At 27.2% G+C, this 7,130-nt stretch overlaps 1 long non-coding RNA gene across 1 annotated transcript; it reads right to left on the bottom strand.

Moving 5' to 3' along the window:
• Positions 1–385: 385 nt before the first annotated feature.
• LOC126748291 (uncharacterized) lies at positions 386–5,723 on the bottom strand. The gene is made up of 2 exons (XR_007664687.1): positions 5,512–5,723; positions 386–2,258 (listed from the first exon to the last, which is right to left on the bottom strand). It is a non-coding gene; the product is annotated as an uncharacterized LOC126748291 (long non-coding RNA).
• Between the last annotated feature and the right edge of the window lie 1,407 nt (positions 5,724–7,130).

The following is a 7,130-nucleotide window of genomic DNA, read 5'->3' as shown; positions in this document are numbered from 1 at the left end:
ATGAAGGTGGTGTGCTATAAACATTAGGAATACTCTCATCATCAGAACTTAAAATGATGTCATCACTATTATTAATGCTTTCTTCATCTTCCTGTAAGGATGCTTGGGTTGCTAAATATTGATTATTATTATTAGTATTCTTTACATTAAAGTGTAATTTTTCAGATACATTTTTAAACTCATTAACAGTTTTTGGCAATGTTGAAATAAAATCTTTATCATAAATACTAACCACTATGGCTTTATGATGACTATAAACGGTATTATATATAAAATGTTGTAAATTTTTTAAAGTTACTGAAAAGCCAATCAATTTGAGTATTAGATTTTGTAGTAGATTCATCTACACTAAGTTTAGATGTTAAACCTTTGAAATTCAAAGTCATTTTAAGGCCATTTTGGGTCTCATTTATTATGTCTTGATTAAAATCACCAATAATTAATATACGTCCTTGCTGACCAAAAATAATGTCACTTAAACCACGTTGGGCTTGTAAAATTGTAAAACTGGAGGATTGTATACTACCATAACAAAAATATCATTTAAAAGAAATGTTACAGCTTGAAAAACTATTCCTGAGAAATTTTTAGTGTACTTAGTTATAGAACTTATTTTTGCAGTTAAATATTTTTTCTTGTAACAAATTATTCCAATTATCCTTGAATTGTCCAATGATGTACAATCTACTAAGTTTGGTAACTCGGCTGCAGGCAACATACACACTGCTTCTGGACATTCGTTTACTTATATGAACAGCCACTTGTTCATAGGTAGCACCTTGACTCTTATGGATGGTGATCCCTCACTGATGAGTCTGTAGCCTTTCGACGTGGACGTTACTCCCTTTTTGGATTTTGATCGCTCTTGCAGTTTTTAGTATTGGTGTCCAAGTGGTCGGTATGTTCTTGGCTTCCATATGAGCTTTATGTTTGTTTCGACAATCTATGCCAGTTTTTTTATCGAAAAATTCTATCCATACCCTATTTGGAATCTGATTGTGGTCATATTCAATTTTTCGAAGGGCACCTGTTGCACCATTGACTAAACCATCCTTGGTATCTATGTTGAGAGAGATTATTTTGCATCCACTTGTAGAATTAAAGTCAACATCAAGCCAAAACTCTCAGATTTTTTAAAATCTTTCGCATGCTCCAAAAATAATGTTTTTAGTTTTTCAGAGCAACTACCTTTAACTACATCTTTGGCTTCACTCACCGACCGATCTGTGTTATACGTAGACAATTTTTCGTTATTGTATGCATCCACATCACTATTGTAACTGAATAAATGGATGGTGTCTTCTGGTATTTGGAAGTCAGTAGGAACCTCTCTCAACTTAATTAACTTCACATCGTCGTCGGTCATCGCAACACAGGCCATATTATTTAAGGCGATGGCAAATGATTTATCGTTACTTTGTCTCAAAATCTCGGTTAATTCAAAGTACTTAAAAAGGTCCCATAAATAAGTGCCACAGATTTCCTTGTAGGGATTCTTCTTTGATGGCAAAAATAAAAAGGAATCTCCTACTGGTGGTAGTTGACGACTGTCGCCACACATGACAATGGGAATGTTTCCAAATGCTTCATCAGATTTGAAGATTTGCTACAATCTGCTGTTTACATGTCCAAACATTTTGGCACCAACCATGGAATACTCGTCAATTATCATTAGTTTAAGTCCACATAAGGCAAAATAGATTGTTTTGACTGTTTCATGGCTTAAAGGAATCAAGTCATCATCGTATTGATTAACTGGTAAGGACAGAGCAGAATGTAGAGTTATTCCGCCAATGTTGGCATTGGAATTGACGAAACAGTGGGCTGCCAAGGCAGTTGTGCATATAGGTCTCCTGATGGACCCGTCATGCCCCACCGGGGGTTACCAGAGCCCAACGGCCTTAGAGAAACCTATAAGGCTCTCTGGTCTGAAGGACTTAAAGTCGCTCGGTATACTGAAAGTGTTACCCAAGTATTTCAACCTGGCGCGCGTGAGTGCTGGGCACTCCCCGACTGCATGGTCAACGGTTTCATCCTCCTCACAGCACCATCGGCATTCCGGGTTGTCCGCAATACCGATAGTATGGAGATGGCTTCTTAAGTGCCAGTGACCGGTTAGAAGACCTGTCACTACCCGAATTTCGCGTCTTTTTAGGCGTAGTAGATTTTTGGTGAGACAGGCAGAGGGCCCACCTATGTGCGCTTTAGCCTGTCTAATACCAGGGGACTCAGTCCATCTTCGGTTCATCAAATTATATCTAAAAATTAAATTAAAATTAAATCGGAACAATCGTTAATGCTATTAGTTATTATGTTTTCTTAATTGTGGTTGTGTTCAAACCGTAAAGAACATCATTTGGCTATCTTGTATATGCGAAATAGTAAATTTAAATCATATTCGAATAATAGATAACAGTAATAGAGTGAGATATAATTATTTTTTTAAAAAAACAATTCATAAGAAAAATTTTTAAAATAATTTAGAGTACATTAAATAAACTTCAAAAATTAAATTGGAATCAAATCGGACAATGCTATAATGATTAATTGTTCTATTTTCTTAACCCTGGTAATGTCCAAAACTTAAAAAGGATCATTTGAGTCATCTTGTATAACCTAAATATTAATTTTAAAATAAATTTGAATAATAGATAACCGTAATTGAGTGAGATATGACTATTTTTTTTAAACACAATGCATCAAAATATTTTTAAAAATCATTTAGGGTTAATCAAATTATATCTAAAAATTAAATTAAAATTAAATCGGAACAATCGTTAACGCTATTAGTTATTATATTTTCTTAATTCTGGTTGTGTTCAAACCGTAAAAAACATCATTTGGCTATCTTGTATATGCGAAATAGTAAATGTAAATTATATTCGAATAATAGATAACAGTAATATAGTGAGATATGATTATTTTTTTTTTAAACAATTCATAAGAAAAATTTTAAAAATAATTTACACTACATCAAATGAACTTCAAAGATTAAAATGGAATCAAATCGGACAATGCTATAATGATTAATTGTTCTACTTTCTTAACTCTGATTATGTCCAAAACTTAAAAAGGATTTTTTGGGTCATCTTGTATAACCTAAATATTAATTTTAAAATAAATTTGAATAATAGATAACCATAATTGAGTGAGGTATGACTATTTTTTTTGAACACAATACATCAAACTATTTTAAAAAATTACTTAGGGTTAAACAAATTATATCTAAAAATTAAATTGAAATCATATCGGAACAATAGCTAGCTATAGGTAATAGTAATCGATTTTCTTTATTCTGGTTATGTCCGAAACTTAAAAAGGATCATTTGAGTCATCTTGATAACCTAAATATTAATTTTGAATTATATTTGAATCATTAATAACCGTAATAGAGTGAGATATAATTATTTTTTTTAAAAACAATACATCAGAAAAATTTAAAAAATAATTTACAGTACAACAAATAAACTTCAAAAATTAAATTGGATTCAAATCGGACAATGCTGTAATGATTAATTGTTCTATTTTCTTAACCCTGGTTATGTCCGAAACTTAAAAAGGATCATTTGAGTCATCTTGATAACCTAAATATTAATTTTGAATTATATTTGAATCATTAATAACCGTAATAGAGTGAGATATAATTATTTTTTTTAAAAACAATACATCAGAAAAATTTAAAAAATAATTTACAGTACAACAAATAAACTTCAAAAATTAAATTGGATTCAAATCGGACAATGCTGTAATGATTAATTGTTCTATTTTCTTAACCCTGGTTATGTCCGAAACTTAAAAAGGATCATTTGAGTCATCTTGATAACCTAAATATTAATTTTGAATTATATTTGAATCATTAATAACCGTAATAGAGTGAGATATGACTATTTTTTTAAAAAACACAATACATAAAACTATTTTTAAAAATCATTTAGGGTTAATCAAATTATATCTAAAAATTAAATCGGAACAATCGTTAATGCTATTAGTTATTATATTTTCTTAATTGTGGTTGTGTTCAAACCGTAAAGAACATCATTTGGCTATCTTGTATATGCGAAATAGTAAATTTAAATCATATTCCAATAATAGATAAAAGTAATAGAGTGAGATATAATAATTTTTTTAAAAAACAATTCATAAGAAAAATTTTCAAAATAATTTAGAGTACATTAAATAAACTTCAAAAATTAAATTGGAATCAAATCGGGCAATGCTATAATGATTAATTGTTCTATTTTCTTAACCCTGGTTATGTCCAAAACTTAAAAAGGATCATTTGAGTCATCTTGTATAACCTAAATAATAATTTTAAATTATATTTGAATAATAGATAACCGTAATTGAGTGAGATATGACTATTTTTTTTAAACACATCAGAATATTTAAAAAAATTATTTAGGGTTATTCAAATTTTATCTAAAAATTGAATTAAAATTAAGTCGGAACAATCGCTAACGCTATTAGTTATTACATTTTCTTAACTCTCGTTGTGTTCAAACCGTAAAAAACAACATTTGGCCATCTTGTATATGCGAAATACTAAATTTAAATTATATTCGAATAATAGATAACAGTAATAGTGTGAAATATGATTATTTTTTTTAAAAACAATACATCAGAAAAATTTTAAAAATAATTTACAGTACAACAAATAAACTTCAAAAATTAAATTGGAATCAAATCGGACAATGCTATGATGATTAATTGTTCTATTTTCTTAACCCTGGTTATATCCAAAACTTAAAAAGGATCATTTGGGTCATCCTGTATAACCTAAATATTAATTTTAAAATAAATTTGAATAATAGATAACCGTAGTTGAGTGAGAATTGACTATTTTTTTAAAACATAATACATAAAACTATTTTTAAAAATCATTTAGGATTAATCAAATCATCTCTAAAAATTGAATTAAAATTAAATCGGAACAATCGCCAACGCTATTAGTTATTACATTTTCTTCACTCTGGTTGTGTTTAAACCGTAAAAAACATGATTTGGCTATCTTGTATATGCGAAATAGTAAATTTAAATTCTATTTGAATAATAGATAACAGTAATAGTGTGAAATATGATTATTTTTTTTAAAAACAATACATCAAAAAAATCTTAAAAATAATTTACAGTACATCAAATAATCTTCAAAAATATTGGAATCAAATCGGACAATGCTATAATGATTAATTGAAAAATTAAGAGATATGACTAATTTGTATTACCTAAATAATAATTTTAAATTATATTTGAATAATAGATAACCGTAATTGAGTGAGATATGACTATTTTTTTTAAACACAATACATCTAAATATTTTAACAAATTACTTAGGGTTAAACAAATTATATCTAAAAATTAAATTGAAATCTTATCGGAACAATAGCTATAGGTAATATTAATCGATTTTCCTTATTCTGGTTATGTCCAAAACATAAAAAGGATCATTTGAGTCATCTTGTATAATCTATATATTAATTTTAAAATAAAATTGAAATAAAAAGGATATCTTACCTTGTATTACCTTACTGCTATAGTTTTGAAGCTCTGCTGTGTCTGGAAATATAGAAACCCGGCATCTTGAAGCATTTTGCAAGACTGCACTTAAAGGCCATTATAGAACGGCTAGTGATGCCGAATCTTTTTTGAAATTTGAAATGAATATTATTTAAAAAAGTAAATTGTGAAAATTTTAAAATAAATACATTAACCTAAAACTTATTACTTCCTTGATAGATAACCTTAATTGAGTGAGATATGACTATTTTTTTATAAAACACAATACATTAAAAATATTAAAATAATTATTTAGGGTAAAACAAATTATATCTAAAACTTAAATTAAAATCATATCGGAACAATAGCTATAGGTAATAGTAATCGATTTTCTTTATCCTGGTTATGTCCAAAACATAAAAAGGATCATTTGAGTCATCTTGTATAACCTAAATTTTTAAACACAATACATCAAAATATTTTTAAAAATCATTTAGGGTTAATCAAATTATATCTAAAAACTAAATTAAAATTAAATCGGAACAATCGTTAACGCTATTAGTTATTATATTTTCTTAATTCTGGTTGTGTTCAAACCGTAAAAAACATCATTTGGCTATCTTGTATATGCGAAATAGTAAATGTAAATTATATTCGAATAATAAATAACAGTAATAGAGTGAGATATAATAATTTTTTAAAAAAACAATTCATAAGAAAAATTTTAAAAATAATTTACAGTACATCAAATGAACTTCAAAAATTAAATTGGATTCAAATCGGACAATGCTGTAATGATTAATTGTTCTATTTTCTTAACCCTGGTTATGTCCAAAACTTAAAAAGGATCATTTGGGTCATCTTATATAACCTAAATATTAATTTTAAAATAAATTTGAATAATAGATAACCATAATTGAGTGAGGTATGACTATTTTTTTTAAACACAATACATCAAACTATTTTAAAAAATTACTTAGGGTTAAACAAATTATATCTAAAAATTAAATTGAAATCATATCGGAACAATAGCTAGCTATAGGTAATAGTAATCGATTTTCTTTATTCTGGTTATGTCCGAAACTTAAAAAGGATCATTTGAGTCATCTTGATAACCTAAATATTAATTTTAAATTATATTTGAATCATTAATAACCGTAATAGAGTGAGATATGACTATTTTTTTAAAAAACACAATACATAAAACTATTTTTAAAAATCATTTAGGGTTAATCAAATTATATCTAAAAATTAAATCGGAACAATCCTTAATGCTATTAGTTATTATATTTTCTTAATTGTGGTTGTGTTCAAACCGTAAAGAACATCATTTGGCTATCTTGTATAAGCGAAATAGTAAATTTAAATCATATTCCAATAATAGATAAAAGTAATAGAGTGAGATATAATAATTTTTTTAACAAACAATTCATAAGAAAAATTTTCAAAATAATTTAGAGTACATTAAATAAACTTCAAAAATTAAATTGGAATCAAATCGGGCAATGCTATAATGATTAATTGTTCTATTTTCTTAACCCTGGTTATGTCCAAAACTTAAAAAGGATCATTTGAGTCATCTTGTATAACCTAAATATTAATTTTAAAATAAATTTGAATAATAGATAATCGTAATT

The sequence above is a fragment of the Anthonomus grandis genome, chromosome 2 (genome assembly GCF_022605725.1).
Source record: "Anthonomus grandis grandis chromosome 2, icAntGran1.3, whole genome shotgun sequence".
NCBI lineage: Eukaryota > Metazoa > Arthropoda > Insecta > Coleoptera > Curculionidae > Anthonomus > Anthonomus grandis.
This window is presented reverse-complemented; position numbering and strand designations above follow the sequence as displayed.